This window comes from Oryzias latipes, chromosome 13 (genome assembly GCF_002234675.1).
Source record: "Oryzias latipes chromosome 13, ASM223467v1".
NCBI lineage: Eukaryota > Metazoa > Chordata > Actinopteri > Beloniformes > Adrianichthyidae > Oryzias > Oryzias latipes.
This window is the reverse complement of record NC_019871.2, coordinates 4,745,086-4,767,629: the sequence shown is the minus strand read 5'-3', so window position 1 is coordinate 4,767,629 and position 22,544 is coordinate 4,745,086. Positions and strand designations below refer to the sequence as shown.

At 41.7% G+C, this 22,544-nt stretch overlaps 1 long non-coding RNA gene and 4 other non-coding genes across 7 annotated transcripts; all 5 read right to left on the bottom strand.

Annotated features, from left to right (window-relative positions):
* Positions 1–45: 45 nt before the first annotated feature.
* On the bottom strand, positions 46–22,367 carry LOC111948498. 3 transcript variants are annotated; one of them, XR_002874504.1, is made up of 4 exons: positions 22,158–22,367; positions 20,011–20,103; positions 348–459; positions 46–271 (listed from the first exon to the last, which is right to left on the bottom strand). It is a non-coding gene; the product is annotated as an uncharacterized LOC111948498 (long non-coding RNA). The 3 variants fall into 3 exon arrangements; XR_002874503.1 differs by lacking the exon at positions 22,158–22,367 and having other exon boundaries at positions 20,011–21,253; XR_002874505.1 differs by lacking the exons at positions 20,011–20,103; positions 22,158–22,367 and adding an exon at positions 14,983–15,612.
* LOC111948536 lies at positions 10,969–11,132 on the bottom strand. Its single transcript, XR_002874549.1, has one exon. It is a non-coding gene; the product is annotated as a U1 spliceosomal RNA (small nuclear RNA).
* LOC111948515 lies at positions 13,376–13,539 on the bottom strand. The gene has a single exon (XR_002874529.1). It is a non-coding gene; the product is annotated as a U1 spliceosomal RNA (small nuclear RNA).
* trnag-gcc lies at positions 20,430–20,500 on the bottom strand. Its single transcript has one exon. It is a non-coding gene; the product is annotated as a tRNA-Gly (tRNA).
* On the bottom strand, positions 21,047–21,237 carry LOC111948529. The gene has a single exon (XR_002874542.1). It is a non-coding gene; the product is annotated as a U2 spliceosomal RNA (small nuclear RNA).
* Positions 22,368–22,544: the final 177 nt, after the last annotated feature.

The window sequence follows — 22,544 nt, the reverse complement described above, 5'->3', positions numbered from 1 at the left end:
CTCACGTTACTGTTCATCTCAATCAATGTATTATTAAAAGTCAACTTAAAGTAATGTAAATCTTTGTTTGTTCCAAACAACATTTCAAAATGGGGGATATTTTCCTTCAATAAACACAACATTTTATGTTATTTATTATTACATTTTTTATTATGCTACTGGCTGCTGTAATGAGTGGTTCCTCCTGATTCTGTCGTGGTCAAAGAGGAGGAGTGATGTGGTGAGGAGTCACTGCTGTCCCAAAGAAAACGAGGATGATCCAGGAGGGAATCTGGTAGACAAAAGAGAAATCTGATAAAATACAGTAAACACCAGAGGAACTCTGCTAAAGGATGCTGGTTCAATACCTATGGAAGTTAGCTGACAGACTTGTAGGAAAAGGCTGGAAACGCTGGTCTTAAATCCAGACTGGATGAGTGGAGAGGAGCTGCAGGTGCATCAGGAGTTCCCGTCAGTGATCTGTGGAGAAAATCAAACCGACAGCAGCAGATCAGGCCAGAGGACACAAGGCAGAGGAACAAGGATCTGACCAACCGTGAGCGGTTCAGATCCCTGCTGGGTCCTTCCTGTGTGGATTCTCAATGGGTTCTCCGGTGATCCTGAATTGTCTCTAAAAAGTGAATGTGTCGGTCTGTGAGTCCAGGTGAGTTGTCTGGGTGAACCCTGCCATTTTCACGGTTTAAATAAAATTACTCAAACTTTCCCTAATTCTGTTGTTCAAGATCCTGTTTTCGTTTATGAAAAAACTGAAATTCTTCTTTGTTTCAATGAACATTTTATTTCCTCTGGCTCTTAATTTGATAAAGTTAGAATGCCCTTTACAAAGTTTCCTATACAACTTCCTAAGGCCCTTGGAAAGTCTTTATCTTTTGTATGTATTACAGTTCATGAAGTGGGTCATACTTTACAAGCACTGGATCCAACAAAACCTCCTGGAAAAGACCTAATTGAACTTTTTTTTATTTTTTTTAAATTGGCAGCAGATTTTATTGTGGAACCACTTTGAATCTTTTTTAATCTCTCCCATTAACAGTTGTTGGTAGGCTGCTATTCTCATCTACTTCTCTACCCTCCAGAACCTCCTGCTGCAGCTCCTCTAAACATCTGAAGGGGCATCATCCAACGTTTCTACTGTCTTCAGTCTGAGGCAGAAAAGGAAATGATGAAGAGGAAGGAAATAAAATGAGACAGAAGTGGGCTGTCTTCAACAGCCAGCAGAGTGGAGGTTCCACTCCTGTGTCTGTGCTGAGTGGGGGTTCCTCAACTATGAGTTATTCTTCTGTTGCAAAGGGGATTGTTGAAACATTGTTTAAACAAACACAACAGAATGGTGTGTGTGTGTAAAATCCTTCAGACAAACACTAAACTGCAGAATGATTCTTTCCTACCACAAACAAACATGGATAAAGAGCGCTCACATTTGGACAAGTGTAAAAGGAAAGTTGACCTTTCAAATAGGGTTGGGCGATGTCCCGTAAATTGGCCGTTGACGATGTTTGCTGTCAACCATCGGGATGGACGATGACATCGCCTAGGGCGGGGTATTTTTACATTTTTCGTTCTTATATAACTGCTATTCGTTATTTTGCTTTTTTCATTTTATTTCCCAACCAATGACTAATCCGCGATGATCCAGTATAAACTGAGGGAAGTGACTTTAACAAAAAAAGTAACAAACAAAATAGAAAAGAAGTGTAGTCTGCTCCCGCACTTAACTAGCGAAGTGGACCGGCGGAGTGCGGATTTACAGCTTTGTGTTTGATGGGAGGGGGGGGGGGGGGGGTACATGAGCGGTATATGTGGGAGATTTAAGACTGCGATCCGTCCCGCAGCTCTAGGGGTACAAGCAACCGAAATCAGAACCGGGTCTAAAAGTGTGTGTCTGAGCTGAGCACAGCTCGGACCGTCAGCAGACACACAGCGGTTTGAGCTTCAAAGCAGAAATGTCGCTCAGTCCTTAGAAAACATTCAAACAATCACGTGGATTTGTGTTTCCAGTCGTGTCCCGACTAAATAAAGGCTGATGTTATTCACAGCATGCAGCGCCACCCAAAGCTAATGTTGTTAGCCCGTGTTAGCATACTGCTAATCCTGGCTACGTTCAGAAAAAGCACTGACCACCACACGGATTAAAATTCAAATGATGAGCGAACAGGCGTTTCATAATAACCTAAACATGCTTTTAATAATGTTACGAAGATCATCTCGTATTTTACCGAGCTGACATGTCAATGTATATAGCCGCTCGGCGCTGTTTAACATTGTTTTGTATTGAATTGTTACATTCAATAAAGTTTGAAAAAAAAAAGCCGCTCGGCGGAATTTATATCCTTCCGGTTTTCAAACCCTACTGCGCATGTGCGAATGATTTATTCCGACGGAAAGTGTGACCTTAGTGAACGTTTTTATATTCTGAAAACATTTTTCTGGGCCCATGTACACGGTTGGATTCTAATCCGACCATTGATCCCATCAAGATATTTTGTACATGTAACCGCGGCTTATGGTGTTGACTCGCAACGTGGCGGGGGCGTGGCATCACGATGGTGGTCTCTCCATCGGGATGTCAGTCACCCATCACGATGGACGATATCGTCCATCGGCACAACCCTACTTTCAAAGGTCTGATAATACAGAGCTGAAAGATAAAGTCATCAGCAGAATTAGAATTTTAAATGTTAAGAAAATGTCAAACTCCAAAGTCATTTCCACTGCACAGTGAGCCTTCATTTTCCTGCATAATGTCCGTAGACCAGGGGTGGGCAAACTAAGGCCCGCGGGCTGGATCCGGCCCGCCTCTATGTTTGGTCCGGTCCACTGAACAATATCAGAGACCCATGTTTTTTGTTTTTGTAATCTGGCCACATGATCAAGACCCGCATAGAACGTGACATTTTATTCCACCCTACTGCAGTCCGTGTTCAACCTGAAACCCCCTAAAATCCCTGTCAAACAGAACAGAAGACCGTCTTCCCTTTCTATGTCTCAGTTCATCTATCCCGATTTCGCTCGTTCTTTTAGAGCGATTATACTGCTTTTTTTTTTAAACAGCACACACTGTTCTGTGTCCTAATTGGCTGGAGACGTTGTCAATCAATCTCCTCTGTGCCGTGTCTCCTGTACAGAAACTCGGAGCTCTTCAGATCTACAGAAATCTTTGATCGCGATCAGATCTGTTTTCATTCTCAGACCTAAGACCTAATTTCTATGAAGGTTTGAGAATTTAAACAAGAGAAAGTATGAAAATTTTCCTGTCTGCCTGAAAAAAGTGTAGAAAGTGTGCGGTGAGGAGTTTTACTGCCATAAACGGCTGTGATCATACTCCGTGGATTTTACCAATCACGGTAGGCCTGCACAATATACCACAGTTTTACCGTTATCGCAATATCAAGGTGTGCACTATGCATATCGCAAAAGACAGTGAAAATTGCAATAAAAGGTAACCTTAAATGTGCTAAAATAATATTATGGAAACTTGAAGTATTTAACAAATCAAATACATCCCTTTATCCATTTGACCAATCAGATGAGACTTTTTATGTTAGATGCTAGCCACCGGGTCATTTGGAATATAATTTAAGGTATGTTGACTGATTTAATTTAAACTGCTGTATGTTTTTATTTGTTATACTATGTATCGCCTGATATGAAAAAAACTAAACATGATATGAAACAGTATATCACCCAACCCTGACAGGGCTCCAGACTAACTTTTTTCACTAGGAGCACAGTGGCCCCCAACTGAAAATTTTAGGGGCACAACCAGAAAATTTAGGGGTGCATACCGTAAATCAACATGCTAACCAAATCTACTAATTTCCACTGTATTACTTCGGTGTCCCCATCGATCATAATTGATAAATACGGAGCATCCTTGATTTTCGTGTAAGTCTTCACCGCAATTACTCCAACCAATTGTGCGCATGCTGTATCGTTGTTGTATGTTTCGTGAAGTTTTAACCCATTGTTCCTTTGAAGGTCGAGCTGGCTTTTGTATTTGGTGAAGGGTAGTTCCTCTTTAGCAACCAAGTAGGCCGTGTTAAATTTCGACATCCCCTCTGCCTCATCTGCGCTCTGATTTACAGTCATTTGTCTTTTAAAAGCAACCAACAGTGGCGTTGTTTTCTGATTTATATACATGTCACGACCTACTCGATGTTTCAGGCTGAGATTGTGTTTAAACAGTGTATTGTGTTTAAACTGCGAAGTGCCTGTACTATCGGCAAACTTTGTGTTTCCTGCTGTTCTGGGGTAGCTGCTGCAGTATTCGCAATTGATATAGTTCGACTGCTTATAGTAGCTCAGCCAGCTGAATTCTTTCAGCCAGTCCTCTCAAAAATGGTGAATGCGGGCTTTTTTCGCCACACCAATGACTGACTCTGCATCACAGTGATGTGCGGTGAAGTTGATGGCTGGTGAGGCACTGACTCCTCTGGAGTCAGCTTTACAATGAAAGAACTAAATATTTCACCATTCATTCAACGGCAGCAAACAGCTTATAAAATACACACAAGATCATATTTGTCCTACAGAGATTATTTCTTTTATAGATGGATAGAACACTCTCCTTGTGTATAAATTATTCATATGTACTGTAAACAAATTAAAGAATACAGATGTGTTCAGCACATACAGTGAGGTCAATAAGTATTTGATCACCCTGTGATTTATCAAGTTCTCCCACTTAGAAAACAAGGAGGGGTCTAAAATTTTCATCATAAGTGCATTTCCACAGTGAGAGACAGAATCTGAAGAAACATTCAGAAATCACGTTGTACGATTTTATTAAACAGTTTATTTGTATATTACTGTGACAAATAAGTATTTGATCACTTGAGTTAAACAATAATATTTGGTACAGAAGCCTTTGTTAACAATTACAGAGGTCAAACGGTTCCTGTAGTTCTTCACTAGGTTTCCACACACTGAAGCAGGAATTTTGGTCCACTCCTCCATACAGACATTCTCTAGATCTGTCAGGGTTCGGGGCTGTCGCTGAGCAACACAGAGTTTCAGCTCCCTCCAAAGATTATCTATTGGATTTAGGTCTGGAGAGTGGCTAGGCCACTCCAGAACCTTGGTTTTGTTGGCTGTGTGCTTCGGGTCATTGTCATGCTGAAAGACCCAGCCACGACCCATCTTCAATGCTCTGACTGAGGTAAGTAGGTTTTTGCCCAATATCTCACAATACAGAGCCACGTTCATCCTCTCCTTAATACAGTGCAGTCGTCCTGTCCCCTGTGCAGAAAAACACCCCCAGAGCATGATGATTCCCCCCCCCCGTGCTTCACTGTAGGTATGGTGTTCTTGGGGTGATGCTCCTCCTTCTTCTTCCTCCAAACACGCCGAATGGAGTTAAGACCAAAAAGTTCTATTTTGGTCTCATCTGACCAGCTCTTCCCGTGTAGTCCTGGGCTGATTCTTCACCTTCCTTAGCATCATCGATACCCCACGAGGTGAGATCTTGCGAGGGGCCCCAGTCCGAGAGACATTGACAGTCATCATTAGCCTCTTTCATTTTCCTGACAATTGCTCCAACAGTTGTTCTTTTCTGACCAAGCTGCTTGGCAATTGCCCCGTAGCCACTTCCAGCTTTGTGAAGGTCTACAATTTTGTCTCTTGTGTCTTTTGACAGCTCTTTGGTTTTGCCCATGTTGCTAGTTAGACTTCTCACGGATTTGCACAGGTGCCTTTATGCAAGCTAACCACCTCAAACAGGTGCAACTAATTTAGAATCATGAGCAGAGTGGAGTTGGACTATTTAAAAGCAGAACAGCAGGTCTTTGCTGGTCAGAAATCTATCTGATAAACAAGTGATCAAATACTTATTTGTCACAGTAAAATACAAATAAATGGTTTAAAAAAAATCATGCAACGTGATTTCTGAATGTTTCTTCAGATTCTGTCTCTCACTGTGGAAATGTACCTATGATGAAAACTTTAGACCCCTCCATGTTTTTAAGTGGGAGAACTTGTTGAATCACAGGGTGATCAAATACTTATTGACCTCACTGTATTTGACCATCAGTAACTATTCCTTGTTGGTTGACGGGTCGGGGTCTCCGCTGAGGCCATCGGCGGTTTCCCCGGCCGGTTGGCTGCCTCGGTCCCGTCGAGGCCTGACCAGAGCTCTTCTAGGGCCGGCGTTTGGGGGTGGGGGCCTGGGCTTGCTCCGGGGGGGGGCCGGCGCTTTCTGGCTCCCCTCTCTCTGTGTGGGGGTGGTGGTGCTGGGCCTGGGGTGTCTGCGCCTCCGGGGGTGGGGCCCCGGGGCTGGGTGGGCCTGGCCCCCTTGCTGGGGGGGGGGGCGGGGGACGGCTGTTTGACCACCGGGGGACAGTCTATCATCTGTCCCCAACTTACCCCCTTCCTCATATAACCTCATAATAGGGTGAGGGGGTGGGGGGCTTAGCCTGCGATGAGCCTTGGGGGGGGGGGTTCACTAGGCAGTGACCCCCCTCCTGTGGTTGCCGTATGGAGTGGGCCCCCCCTCTTTCGGTTTTATTTGCACCTTAGACATGTAGGGCCCTTGGTAGGGGGGGTGCTTGGACATCACTGCCAGCAAGCAGCGGATGTCCTCCTAGCACCCTACCCGCCAATTTTAACCGCACCTTAGACATTTAGGGCCCCTTGGTGGGGAGGGTGAGGGGACGTCACTGTGAGTAATCAGGAGACGTCCCCTTAGTGCCCTACCCGCCAATTTTAACCGCACCCCCCTTAGTACACACACCCCTCCCCCCTCAATATATACATCCCAACATAAACACACACACATGCACACACACACTCTCTCAAACACACATACACGCACACACATTTTGCAAGGAAGGTGGGACCTAGGACCATCTGTCCCCTGCCTCTTCCCTGGTGGGGGGTACGGGCCCCTTTGCAACGGCGGCTGTGTCCCCGGGGTGCTGGCTTCCTGGGCCCGGCGGTGCTCTCTCCGCGCGGTGGGGGGGTTCACATTACATCTGAGCCGGGGGTGTTCGTGTCCCTGGGGGGTGGGTTCTGGTCCTTGCTCCTGAGTGCTGGGCCCCGCCAAATTTCCAACTGTGGCCGAGCCTGGTCGGGCCATATTTACAACACCCCTTGTGGGCCCTCTTTTTTCCCCGGGGTTCCCCCCTCCTGGGCGGGGGCGGCGGGCCCCTGCCTCGCTCCTCCCTGGACCAACCGTTGGCCGGGCGGATGGCTGCCTGGAGTGCGGAGTGGGTCTCCCTTGGGGGGTCCTGGCCCGTACCTGGGGTTGGGGCGGGGGGATGCCCGGAACTCCTGGGTGGTGGTGGGGTGCTCGTCTGGGGCTGTGGGCGTCCTTCTCCGGTGGGGCCCTGCCTTGGGTTCTCCCGGCGCGGCGGGGGGGCTGCTCTCCTGGTTGGGCTGGGGCGGCGCCCTCTTTCCCTCCGTGCCTCCCTGCTCTCTGGCTCTGGGGGCCTTGCGGCGGCCCTGCTGGCCCTGGCCTGGGTGGCGGGCTTGGTCGCCCGGGCGGCGGTTGTTCCCTGCCGGTTCCCGTGTGGTGTTGGGGGGAGTCCGGCTGCCGCTGCTGGTGCGGTGGGGGTCTTGGGGTGGGGATGGCTGGGCACTCTCCCTCCTTCTTTTCACGTTCCACCATCCATTTTAGAAGAACATAAACACTCACCTGAGCACAGGTGTCAGCTCAACAGACTGAATGACTGAAATATTTCACACTAGTTGGTTTTAAGGCATAAGTATGCGTGTGAACACTATCTGTTTTGTGTACATGTCGACAGGTGGACATTTTTGCAACTAACAAGTGTGTTTATAACATTTGAGTGTGTGTGTGGACAGGCTCCGCCCTTTTTTTTTGTTTTTTTTTTACATTTGAACCTTACCATAATGATTAACAACCAGTAAACTTGTTGCTTTATGCTGCTTCATGGTCTTATCCCCCTTCCCCTCCTATTATCACCCCCTACCCCCCCTCTCTCTAACGTCCCTCTTTCTTCTTCCCCTCTTTCCTTTTCCGTCCGGTCCAACACCAAAGATTTTCAGACATGTTTGAAATTAATAAAGTTTGGCCTCAATTACAAAAGGGGTTTATTCAGACATACCTTTGGTTTGTCTGAAGATTAATAACCCCTCTTGTTAAAGTAAAATATGTCCAACCCAAGAGGCCCTCAGCTCTCATCTGTCTGCCTAGCTGTTGGACAGGACAAGTTAAAAAAAAAAGAAAAAAAAAAAAAAAAAAAAAAAAAAAAAAAAAAAAAAAAGTAACTATTCCTGGTATTTTTTCAACTTCAAATTCTGGTGTTGAATCAGTGTTACTAAATGTCTGTAAAATGATCATAAAAAATAAAATAAAGGATTTTAGTAAAATCATGTAAAATTCATGTAATTAAAATTTTTACTTACATTTTTACCCACTTACTTCAATGTTGTTTAAAAAAAAAAAAGTTGAAAAACGTGTTTGGACTTACTTTTTGAGTCCATGTGTTGATCCTTCACCACAAAAACGTCTATGATATGAGTTTCTCCTCTTAATGAAGAAAAACGTTCTTAGTCTTTTTCTACGGCACCAGTGTAGCTACAAAACAGCTGTCAGCTCCTGTCTGTCCCCTGCTGGAAAGCCATTTCTGCAGGTCTATAGCAGTGCTTCCACCGCACTTCTCTGTTAACATTGAGCTCTGCCGTCAGACATGAGGCACAGCGCTTCAGAGCCTCACCCAGAGTATCAGCTCCGTCTGTGATCAAGCAAGACTCAAATGCTGCGATTTTAACCTCAGAAACTGTGGAAAACCTGTTGAGTTGACTGAAAATGTATATTTAACACAGATCAGTGGAAAATAATATTTACTTAATTTACCTTTTTCGATTTTATCACGATTATGACAGGTGAGGCTCTACCTCACGTGCCTCACCTGACCGCACGTCACTGCTGCATCATCATCCGATGGTGACACTGTAGACTCTGGCACTGGTACACTAGCCGCAGGTCGGAAGAATGAATCAATAGTTCGCTTGCTCATAGCTCAGACGCACGCACGTATCTAGCTGTGGTGATATTTTTCCCCGTTTCCTTCCCACAGATGTTTATGTGCGCTCGATGATCTCTAGGCCCCTTCCCCTCCACGCATTTTAGCCACTTACAGTGGCCATTCCCTATTCTTCTCACACGCATTGGCCGCCTCAGGCATCACTCAATGAGACGCGAGTGTGTGCTTGCGTCTCATGAGTATGTGTGCGAGCGTGTGTGGGTGTGTTTGCGTGCGTGTGCAACTACCCCTGGCTGCAGCCTGCAGAACTGCACAACATAGTGGAATGCTGGAACGCTGAGGAATGTGTACACGCTGTGGAATGTTAACCCCGCCCACATTGAGCCTGTCTTCTTCATTGGTTTTACAAGTTTCCATGTGCAACATTGCCACCTACCAGTTTTTAAGGAGTTTTTCCTTACCGTGAAGGGGGGGGGGGTCTAAGGGCAGGAATAACAGTTTAGTTTAGTCTGTTTTGTTAAAGCTTAGTATTTTCCCAATGCATTCTTTGTATTCATGATCCCCTTTTTATTGTTTTTCATTGCGCTAAATAAAAAAATATTTAATTGAATTAGAGAATTTATACAGTGATTCCTGTCTTCTTATGCCTTTTATAAGTTTCCATGTGCATGTATTAGGGAGTTAATAAATGTTGTCTGGCCTCACAGACTCAAAAAAATAACTCATTGGATGAACTCAATTTAATTGTGGGCAGGATTCCCATCCAATAAATGAGTAACCCCACCTCAAAGAAAATTCTTCCATGTAACGAAATATAATCGAGTTAGTCGAACTCAAATTTATCAAGAAAGGCAAAGGAAAAAGATCATGCAACAGAAGTCTAAAGCCAGATTCGAACTCAGAACCTCTGTATTATGAAACCCGCAAACTAAGCCGCTAACACTCCTGTGACGAAATGAGGCCGCCGGTAAAAATAAATAGATTCCTTATTTCTATAAATGTCGCTCTTCGTGTATCGTCTTATTGAGAGAAGCCGAGTTGAAACGATTTCATGCCACAGTTTCGTTTTTTACGTGGAAAAAACGAACTAAAGTTTTCACTTTTGAAAAGTCGAAGGATTTGAAGGACTAATAGTCATACCAGGCATTACATTAGATGAAGGAGTTGAACATTTTAATAGTTCAATGGTTAAAATAGGTGAAAAATTGTAGCCGTGAGACGGCAAAAAGCATAAAGAGAAACAGGAAAACGGCATTCAACAGCATGCCCCTTACTTGAACTCAATTATTTTGGATTACTGGAGTTATAGGGGAAACTATTAATACATTTTGTGTTAGGTCAATTAAATGTAGATACAATCTTTTAAAATAAATATTTTTAAATAAAACAAACAGAATTTTATTGTGTTACATGAAAGAGGGGCTTGAATCATTTTTTTGAGTGATACATAAAAAAATTGCACCATTCAAATTTTCGTTCCCTATGTTCTCTTTCTTCCTCATACAATTACCAATGACACAAAATGTGCTCCACTGATTCTTCCCCTTTCCTGCAATCACAACTGCTGTGACAAAGGTGAATCAAATGCACGGGCTCAGCGTGGGCGTGGTTAACATTCCACAGCAGACGGGCTCAATGTGGGCGGGGTTAACATTCCACAGCGTGTTCACATTCCTCTGCGTTCCAGCATTCCACTATGTTGACCCATTCTGCAGGCTGCAGCCAGGGCTTACTCTGCGTGTGCGCTCGCGTCTCATTTATTATTTCATTGCTCATTTCATTGATCATTGACGTGCCCCTTCCACGTTTTAAGTATAAAATAAATGGGGTAGCACATGTGCGACTGCATGTTAAATTCAGTCGCACACTCTCCAATTTTGATCGTAAAACGCAACCATTTAGTCCCAGTCTGGAGCCCTGCCTGAGTAAACTAGATTCTTAATCGTATTTATGACTGGAACTATAAAATTCTTAAGTGGCACTATTAATCATCAGGAAAGGCGTTTTGCTTTACACAATAAATCAGGGGAGAGCGCGAACGCAGTCCCCCACTACCAGAAATTATGCAGTCGAGATTCCCACATTTGGGGAATTCGCAGGGGTCAGCACAACCGGAGTGCAATGGCTGAGCCTCACCCTGGGTGAACCACCTTCATGATCATGGTATCTCCCCTGCCAGGTAAGTATGAGTTGTTCACATCACGTTCTCACAAGTCTTTCCCATAGACACTGAATATCATTAAGGTATTCACACACCCCTCACACTGACAGAGCTACAGACTTCAGGACTGACATTCAACACTGTGCTACACAAAAAGACATCTACAAACCATTAACTAACATCTTCAACATTGATCAGCAGAAAGAAAAATACCCATGATGCACTGCTGGGACTGAACAACAAAAAGCTAACCGATGACCACTGAGTTTCATTCATTTACTATCCTTTAGGCGATTCTCACAGAGCTAAAAGAGACAAGTCGGAATTTGACAAGAACTATCAAACGTTTGATTCATTGTATGTTGATTAAAAACAACACAAATAAAACTAAAATTAACAAAAAACATACATATCAACGTTTTTCTCTGCTAACACTTCCTGTTTCCTTACTTCCTGCTAACTAGAAAATCAAAGGCTTCATGCTGCCCCCTACTGTTCTGGCATGTTAACTACACTGCTGTTTAAGCTGACACACCAAAGCTTTAAATGAAACCAAGTAGTCCAAATAACTGAAATCTGTTGGGATGAATTAAAGTGTTCAACTTTTCATTAGAATACAATAAAATATATTTATTATGTGTGTGGTTGACACAACTGACTAAGCTCTGCCGCTCTCTAGTGGACAAAGTAACTAACTACATTTTTCAATGAAAGACCGAAATCCTCCAGTAATTCTGAAAAAGGTCCAAGATGACCATGTCAGAAAGGAGGACATCTGACACACTGTTATTGGAAACTAGGGTTGTGTCTGAATTCCCTCTCTAACTGCACTATAAAGGGGCTCCGCCATTTTTTTCAGCAAATCCAAATTTACAATACCAATATCCAGTGACCTGGAAACTTCACAGAAATCTCTGAGAAAACTTAGTGTACGTTGATGCTTACTTACAATTTTATTCCTCGTTTATGTATAAGAAAGATTTTATGTGATCCACGATTTGATCAATTTTGGTAAAATACATCAATTGCCTTCATGTCTTCTTTGACTCCATGTGTAATAAAGATTGGTGCCATCCTCACTGCGTTCCCAAGAGATTGTCAGGAGAAGCGGACGTGGATAGAATCAGGAGAAGGGCAGAGCCACATTCACAAACAACAAGGTTCATCCATCCACCCATCTTCTTACGCTTATCCGGGACTGGGTCACGGAGGCAGCTGTATAAGCAACGATGCCCAGACTTCCCTTTCCCTGGCCACTTCCTCCAATTCCTATTAGGGGGACACAGAGACGCTCCCAGGCCAGCCGAGAGACGTAGTCTCTCCACCGTGTCGTGGCTCTTCCTTGGGGCCTCCACCCAGTAGAACATTCCCAGAACGCCTCGCCAGGTAAGCATCTGTATTAGATGCGCCACCTCGACTGAACCCTCTTGATGTGAAAGAGAAGCAGTTCTACTCCCAACTCTCCACAGGGGACAGAGCATCTCACCCTATCTATAAAGGAGCGCCCAGCCACCCTACGAAAAACGCTCATTTCAGGCTTCTAACCAGGACCTCGTTTTTTCAGTCATTACCCAGAGCTCATGACCATAGGTGAGTATTGGAACAAAGATCGACCAGTAAATTAAGAGCTTTGCTTGATGGCTCAGCTCTCTCTGCACCACAACTGACCGATACAGCTACCGCTGAACTACGGATGCTGCCCTGATCCGCCCGTCAATCTCGCGCTCCGATCTTCCCTCATTTGTGAACAAGACGTCAAGCTATTTAAACTCTTCCACCTGGGGCAGGAGCATTCCACCCACTGAGAGATAGTAAACCACCTTTCTCCAACCTCAGATTTAGTGGTGTTGATCCTCATTCCAGTCGCTGAGCACTCAGCCACAAACCACCCCAATGCATGCTGGACGTCTCAGCTCGATGAAACCAAAGGGACAAGATCATCTGCAAAGAATAGAGAGGAAAGCCTGTGGTCCCCAAACCAAACCCCCTCCAGCCCCTGGCCCAAGAAATCCTGCTCATAACAACTATGAACAGAACCAGTGATAAAGGGCAGGCATGCTGCAGTCCAACGTGCACCAGGAACAGGTCTGACGAACTGCCAGCTATGCGGACCAAGCTCTTGATCCAATTATTCAGAGACTAGACAGCCGTCAGAGACGAGGAGATTTAGCAACCCAAAATTGAGGTTAACACTATTCTGTTTATTGGTTATAGTTAAATTACTACATTGCAACTGATCATTGAGGACATTTTGCTTTAAACAATATATCAGGGGAGAGCGCGAACGCAGTCCCCCACTACCAGAAATTATGCAGTCGAGATTCCCACATTTGGAGAATTCGCAGGGGTCAGCACAACCGGAGTGCAATGGCTGAGCCTCACCCTGGGTGAACCACCTTCATGATCATGGTATCTCCCCTGCCAGGTAAGTATGAGTTGTTCACATCACGTTCTCACAAGTCTTTCCCATAGACACTGAATATCATTAAGGTATTCACACACCCCTCACACTGACAGAGCTACAGACTTCAGGACTGACATTCAACACTGTGCTACACAAAAAGACATCTACAAACCATTAACTAACATCTTCAACATTGATCAGCAGAAAGAAAAATACCCATGATGCACTGCTGGGACTGAACAACAAAAAGCTAACCGATGACCACTGAGTTTCATTCATTTACTGTCCTTTAGGCGGGGGTATTCCTGGAATACCCCCCTGAAGTGTGGCGCGTTCCCTGATTGTTTATTTATCCCTTCTGCATATCTCTTCAAGGATTGCCACAATGAATCAACTTTCACTGATCTACAAATTTGGTTTGGCAGATCTGCGCATGAGAAAAACACAACTATCTCATTGGCGAACTCTAGCGGACAACATAACTAATTACAATATTTGAATTCATTTCTAACTAAAAACTGGACTTCAAACATATGCTATGTAAAGTTTGAGCTAGCAATACCACAATTAAAACCGTGTTCAATACTGGATCCGATTTAGGCTGAATGTTGTAGTACTTTCGTTTTATCTAACATGATAATGAGAATTTTAGTCAAAATCCTAGCCCGGCGTTTAGACCCAACAATACATAATGTTATTTCAGTTGACCAAACTGGTTTCATCTCTGGACGCCAGTCTTTCACTAACATGCGTAGTCTTTTGAACGTCGTTTATTCTCCGGCGTCCACTGGGGTACCCGAGGTGGTTGTCTCGTTGGATGCAGAGAAAGCCTTCGACAGGATTGAATGGGAATATCTATTTGAATGTCTAAGAACATTTGGATATGGGCCAAACTTCGTCTCCTGGATCCGGCTCTTGTATACTTCTCCTGTAGCTTCTGTGACCACAAATGGCAAACAATCTAAATATTTTCAGTTATTCAGAGGAACATCACAAGTTTGTCCAATTAGTCCTCTTTTATTTGCTTTAGCTATAGAACCCTTATCTATTATCCTTAAATCAACAAAGGCATCCACAGGGGAGGGGAAGAGCTCAGAGTTTCGTTGTACGCAGATGACCTTTTAGTGTATATTTCTGACCCTGTCCCAACTGTTCCCCACATCATTGATATCCTACGGATGTTCGGGGCTATATCTGGATATAAATTAAACTTCCGTAAAAATCAGTGCTTTCCTCTTAACAACTTAGCGCTTCAATTACAAGACACTACCTTACCATTTCAGATGTCCACAAATGGTTATAAGTACTTGGGAATTAATATCACAAGAGACATACAAATTTTGTATCAAGAAAATTTCCTTGCCTTACTGGAGAAGGTTAAGACAGACCTCAAGAACTGGGAGGTTCTTAACCTGTCTCTTGCAGGGAAAGTAAACAGTATAATAATGAATATACTTCCCAGATTCCTTTACCTGTTCCAGTGCATCCCCCTCTACATCCCTTTCTTTAAATCAGTCGACAAAAGCTTTTCTTGATTCATCTGGAGCGGCAAGAACCCAAGAATCTGTTTAAAATTATTACAAAGACCTAAACATCAAGGTGGCTAAGGCCTACCAAATCTGTGCCACTACTACTGGGCATCTAATATTCAAAAGATTATGCATTGACTTCAGGCTTCTGACATTAACTGGTGTCGACTCGAAGTCTCCTCCTGTAAAACAACAGGCGATTCTCACAGAGCTAAAAGAGACAAGTCGGAATTTGACAAGAACTATCAAACGTTTGATTCATTGTATGTTGATTAAAAACAACACAAATAAAACTAAAATTAACAAAAAAACATACAAATCAAACGTTTTTCAATGCTAACACTTAACCACTTCCTGTTCCTTTGTTTCCTGCTTACTAGAACATCGAGGTTCTGCCGCCGCCCCCTACTGGTCTGGAATGTGAATTACAAATGTAAACAGTTTGATCACCAAAGCTCAAAACAAAACCACGTGTCCCCAACAGCTGGGGGGTATTCCGGAAAGCAGGTTATGCTAGCTCCCACGGTAAGTTCGAGGCTAAGGAAGTTGATAACCTCAATTTTCGGTTCCAGAAATGGAGGTATGTTTCAAGGTAGGTGAAGTTGCCATGGCAACTCATGCTCTGAGCATGACCTGGTCCGGAGCAGGTTTAGCTGAAGGTTAGTTTGTTTACAGAGAGGTGAAGCAGCATGCCGTGTCCATTTGAAGATGATTTAGTGAATGAAGAAGCTCAGATAATACTTTTTCCACTGTGAAAGTGTGATAAGACCACATATGGATGTTTAAAGATAAACTTTTTTACTTTGATCTGACTTAATTATTTGCTTCAGGTAAGATAATTAGAAATCTCTTTTTTTGTTAAGTCAGTTTAAAAATAACACGCAGTTTTCAGACAGTTATTTTGCCTTCATTCAAATTAATTCAATTAAGTAGGTGTAACTTTGGTGCTGCTGTTAGATCGGCACCGCAAAGGATTATGGGATACCATTACCTTTGCCTGTCTGGACGGATTTGGGTTTAATTGTGGGTTTTTGACAGAATGTGTTTAGTTGTATAGCTATTTTACCGTGTTTTGCCGAGTTATTTTGTCCTACTTTGCACCATGAGGGAAGGGAGGGAGAGGATCATGGAGAGGATGATGAGTTTATATAGCACCCCTACTGTCTAGTACCATATTGACAATGTTGGAAAATTCCTAAAAGTATGTACCAAGCACATACTGTTTTGTTCTTTTTATTGTTATAAAAATGAGTATATCTGCCGGCTCAAACTTAGACATATGAGAGTTCAAGAATTATAATTCATTACGATGGAAAAAAGATTAATTGAATTGGAGTAATATGACATTTAGTTAAATAAATATGTAAATTTGAGTTGTATTAACAATTATTGAGTTTTATAGACGTAAGAAATTAGGTTGAATAAATTTAACTCAAATACTTGTTACCAATAGAAGTAATTCATTTAAGTTGGCAAAATTGGATAAGTTATATAAATATATATATGCGTCACATGAAAATGGAAATAAGATCAGAAACTCGTGCGTTTACTTTTTCTGTTCTTCTACTACAAGCAGAAACTCTTTCTTTTGCGGATGCAGTCATATTACTTTTTTGATGGACGTATAATCTTCACACGCCGTCATTAAAACCTCAGACTCCGTCTCACTGAAGTATAGCGCTCTCTTTTTTCTCCACGCGTTTCCATGGTGACTCCGTAAATCGGCGATCCATTGAGAAGGACTTTATGTACTGGACATGCATGTGCATTAACCCAGGGTTACCAAGTCGAGCGTAGTTACGCCAACTCATTTCCGGTCTTTTGAAACCAACATACCCAGAGTAAGCAAGTTCAGGCGGATTTCAGCCAGAGTTCAGGCTTAAAGTCAGGCTAGTTTAAACATGCTTCCTGGAATACCCCCCTGAAGTGTGGCGCGTTCCCTGATTGTTTATTTATCCCTTCTGCATATCTCTTCAAGGATTGCCACAATGAATCAACTTTCACTGATCTACAAATTTGGTTTGGCAGATCTGCGCATGAGAAAAACACAACTATCTCATTGGCGAACTCTAGCGGACAACATAACTAATTACAATATTTGAATTCATTTCTAACTAAAAACTGGACTTCAAACATATGCTATGTAAAGTTTGAGCTAGCAATACCACAATTAAAACCGTGTTCAATACTGGATCCGATTTAGGCTGAATGTTGTAGTACTTTCGTTTTATCTAACATGATAATGAGAATTTTAGTCAAAATCCTAGCCCGGCGTTTAGACCCAACAATACATAATGTTATTTCAGTTGACCAAACTGGTTTCATCTCTGGACGCCAGTCTTTCACTAACATGCGTAGTCTTTTGAACGTCGTTTATTCTCCGGCGTCCACTGGGGTACCCGAGGTGGTTGTCTCGTTGGATGCAGAGAAAGCCTTCGACAGGATTGAATGGGAATATCTATTTGAATGTCTAAGAACATTTGGATATGGGCCAAACTTCGTCTCCTGGATCCGGCTCTTGTATACTTCTCCTGTAGCTTCTGTGACCACAAATGGCAAACAATCTAAATATTTTCAGTTATTCAGAGGAACATCACAAGTTTGTCCAATTAGTCCTCTTTTATTTGCTTTAGCTATAGAACCCTTATCTATTATCCTTAAATCAACAAAGGCATCCACAGGGGAGGGGAAGAGCTCAGAGTTTCGTTGTACGCAGATGACCTTTTAGTGTATATTTCTGACCCTGTCCCAACTGTTCCCCACATCATTGATATCCTACGGATGTTCGGGGCTATATCTGGATATAAATTAAACTTCCGTAAAAATCAGTGCTTTCCTCTTAACAACTTAGCGCTTCAATTACAAGACACTACCTTACCATTTCAGATGTCCACAAATGGTTATAAGTACTTGGGAATTAATATCACAAGAGACATACAAATTTTGTATCAAGAAAATTTCCTTGCCTTACTGGAGAAGGTTAAGACAGACCTCAAGAACTGGGAGGTTCTTAACCTGTCTCTTGCAGGGAAAGTAAACAGTATAATAATGAATATACTTCCCAGATTCCTTTACCTGTTCCAGTGCATCCCCCTCTACATCCCTTTCTTTAAATCAGTCGACAAAAGCTTTTCTTGATTCATCTGGAGCGGCAAGAACCCAAGAATCTGTTTAAAATTATTACAAAGACCTAAACATCAAGGTGGCTAAGGCCTACCAAATCTGTGCCACTACTACTGGGCATCTAATATTCAAAAGATTATGCATTGACTTCAGGCTTCTGACATTAACTGGTGTCGACTCGAAGTCTCCTCCTGTAAAACAACAACTCTGACAGCCCTAACTGGATATAGTCTCCCCTGTGTCATTTCACACTATATTACACACAATCCAATCGTTACAAATACCTTTAAAATTATATTTCAATTCAGACAGACGTACGGACTCACTCAAGTGCTTACCACTAGTCCTATATGCAAAAATCACCTTTTCCCCCCTGGTCAGACAGACTTCGCATTCACAATTTAGGAAGATAAAGGTATTATCAACTTTAAGGACATGTACCTAAACGGTATATTTGCAAACTTTAACGATCTTGCTTCAAGTGCATCACTTCCTTCAGCAGCATGACCCTAACTTCCCTAACATACCCCCAGTCTCCGAGTTAGATGAAGTGTTTGAGTTGCCACTTAATTCAAAAAAATTAATTTCCAAAATCAAAGACTGCATATCACTTCATGACAGCGTAGCTCTTCTGAAAATAAGAAGTAGCTGGGAGGAGGAGCTTGGGCGAGTTATGGATGATAATGTATGGAACAGGGCCTTACAGAGAGTTAACCACAGCACCTCTTGTGCCAAGTTAAATATAATAAAGTTTAAAATTATTCATAGGGCTCACTTCTCTAAAGCAAGACTGTCAAGAATTTATCCTCATCTGAGTGCAAATTGTGAAAGATGTCAAAATAGCCCAGCCAATCTAACCCACATGTTCTGGTCTTGCTCTGCTCTGGTGAATTACTGGTCTACAATTTTTAAAACTTTATCAGACGCACTCGATATCAGTCTACAGCCTAGTGCAGAAGCAGCCATAGTTGGTGTTTCACACCAAAACCCAGATACATTAAGAAAAAGACACAAAGGCATTCTTGTTTTTGCTATTCTAATAGCAAGGTGCCATATAGTATTGCACTGGAAATCTAAGGACCCACCCAGGGTGTCCCAGTGGCTGACGGATCTTATGCAACTATTACAACTTGAAAAAATAAAATATTCAGTTCAGGGATCGAGGGACAAATTTTTCTCAATCTGGGGTCTGGTTTTAGATCACTTTGGCAAACTCAGAATTCTACCTGAGGCCTCCTCACATTCTAGCATCACATCTCAGTAGTTTATAGTTTAAAATATTCCAACTGTTCTTAAATATTATCAGCATTGTTAGTATTATTATTTTTCTTTTTCTTACATATAAATATCACATCAGCTATATATGTTACTATAATTCTCCTTTTTAAGTTGCCACTTGGCTGATCGATTTGGCCATCGAGTTGATCACATAGAGATATGCTTTTGTTATATTGGACAATATATATCTTATCCTTGTCTTGCAAACTATGGGGGGGGGGGGGGGGGGGGGGGTTTGAAGTGTTTGAAAAAATAAAAATAAAAACTGGCCATGTCGTATTACAAATATGAAACTATATCTTTGTTTCATTGTATTTCATGTATGTAACAATTCTCTTTTTGTTTGTAATAAAAACAAATTGAAAAAATAAATAAAAAAAAAATCTATATCTCCCACCTCTACATGTAGCATGTTCACAATAAAAAATATTTAAAAAACAGATTCACTAAAACCTCAGGGAAGCAGAGCTCTGTTTAGTGCAGATTAGCAACTTTTTTTCTGAGAAATAAACCTTTTTAGAAAACACTCAGTGGGAGAAGATGAATTTAGATGGATGGCAGCAGACTCACACCGTGCAGCATCATCAAGATGTCCGTTGATTCCTGTTCATCTCTGGACTGTGATCGGACGTTTCACTCTCAAGCTTGGGGTTTTCAAAATATCTCAGGAAGAAGAAAAAAAAACAAAAGGTACAATTATAAACTCAATCAGTTTTATTATTTTAAAATGCAAGATGTTTTCAAAAGACTGTCTTAATTTATCTGATCTGTGTAAATCTTTGCAGTTCTGAAATTCCTATTTTTGTTAAATTGTAATAGTAAAAGTTAGCAGTCGGACACACTAACCAATCACACCAGACACAACTTGGCTTCATTCTGAAATATCTGTAAGACTTCATAATTAATTCCATAACAATTTATCTGATCATATTGTAAAATAAATATTTGACTATTTGAGATTGTTTTTAGGTATGAGAAAAAGAGATGCTTGCATTGGCCGGGAATCGAACCCGGGCCTCCCGCGTGGCAGGCGAGAATTCTACCACTGAACCACCAATGCATGACAGATTTAAAAAACAATGGCTAGAACAGTCTTTTCTTCCCCTCAGTGTTACACTTGTAGCATTGGTGCTTCACATCACCTCCTGAACGTTTACCTGAAGAAAGGAAAAAAAACACAGGGAAGCGCATTCTCCATTTGATCAGCAATCTTCAAACATCTCATAAAAGTAAAGTGCCACACATTGAGTGGTCGACAGATAATTCTTTTCCTATTGAATTGTCCAGTAATGCAACCCTATTGTATTTATAACTGTAAAATCGTACCAAACGTACATTCTAAAGCATTCTATAAAAATACACAAAAGGGGATTAAGAAAAATACCTGGAATGCATACATTTAAATACATTAAATAAAAGTCAACCTTTAAAAATAATCCTCCTCAAGAAGCTAAACATCATGTGAAAAGTTGAACCTGTTACAACACACATTGAGCAACACCTACACAACACTATCTACAGCACATGATTAAGCCCATTTGCAAACTAACAACTAAATACTTGTGAGAACGATATTTAATATCATATTTGCTTTTGACAGAGAAGGGGGGGGTGCACCGTTCCTGGAGGTACTGCAATACCAGGTCGATGCGTGGAGTGGACGGAGCAAGCCCCTATTCCATCTCCCTGTTCCAAAAATCAATTTAATATATGGTCCCCGGGTAGGGGACGTATCAGATATTAAACTGATAAGAACAGATACTACACTTGATCTTAGCCAAAAGGCCGAGAAGCGATACCAACCACTAGGCAGAGGAAACCAAGTCATTCTGCTTTCTACAAATCTAACTCAAGGTTATACAATGTCCAAATAAACGTTAAATCAACGTTTCTATAACTTAAAGCAATAAATAAAGTCTAATCGTGAAACCGGAATAAATCAATGAGCGGTAAAATTTGAAAAAACTAAAGACGATAAAGAAGCCTTCGTGTTACTTCCGGGACACGTGGTATGATCTAGTCCTATTGGAAAACATGAAGCAACAACTACATAAAACAACCATTTTAAGAACGTCTTTATATACATTCATATCATGTATTTAACTCCCACCTCAATAGAATTTATTCTGTGTGATTAACTATACAAAAATCGATCATTCCTCTTAAAATAATCTATTTTCGATACTGACTCGAAACAAACTGAAGACCCACAGCGCCCTCTAGCGAAAGCAGGTGAAAATACACCCTCTTTCCTGGACACGCAGTATGAAATTCACCCGCAAAAGACCAATTTACGTGGGCTGTATTTTTTAAATAACCAACAATAAATTAACTACAAAACTAGAATAGTCAGTAAATATTAATACAGTTCAAATTAGTAGAGTTTAAAAAGTACACCAAAGAATATCTTAAGGTAACCACATAATTAAAATAATATAATGCCTCACCACTACTAGAGACTCTGTCCATCTAGAACATTTTTCGAAAACATCCCAAATGCGGTGAGCAAAGTTAAAATTCTGTTTTTTTAACTTTTTTGACAGGAAAAAGTCGCTAATTACTGCCCACTAGCTTAATACATGTTAGCCTTTGGCACGCGGAGCCCGAGAAGTAAAATATTCGGTTGTTTATTTATTTCCTGATTCAGATAATTAATACCCCAAACATTATACAAAACTGCGAAAGTTTAAAGAAAGTCTGGACGAAAACAGACGTACTTTACCCATTTTACCCTCGACGTCGTCTGAGGAAAAGTAAAAATCCATGCGACTCGAGACAATAAGCCTATTCAGGTGCACATGCGCAGATTGCAAAAACGTGACCCTAAAGAGCTAGCTTTAGCTATTACCAATTAATAGAAAAATTACAATTCAAGTTCGGAAAAGTGGTTTTATTTCTGCAGGTATTTTTGTCTCAAAAATACATTTTTGTTAAAACAGTTTAATTAAAAAACAGTTGATTTTTATAAGCCTGAAATATAAAAAATATCAGCGTTACACTTTTATTTTAGCTTTCCCAGCACGTGTCTGAAATAAATAAAAAAACTATTGGTGATAATTAAAATTAAATCTAAATGAAACTATTTCCAGAAGGAGTTTATGGGA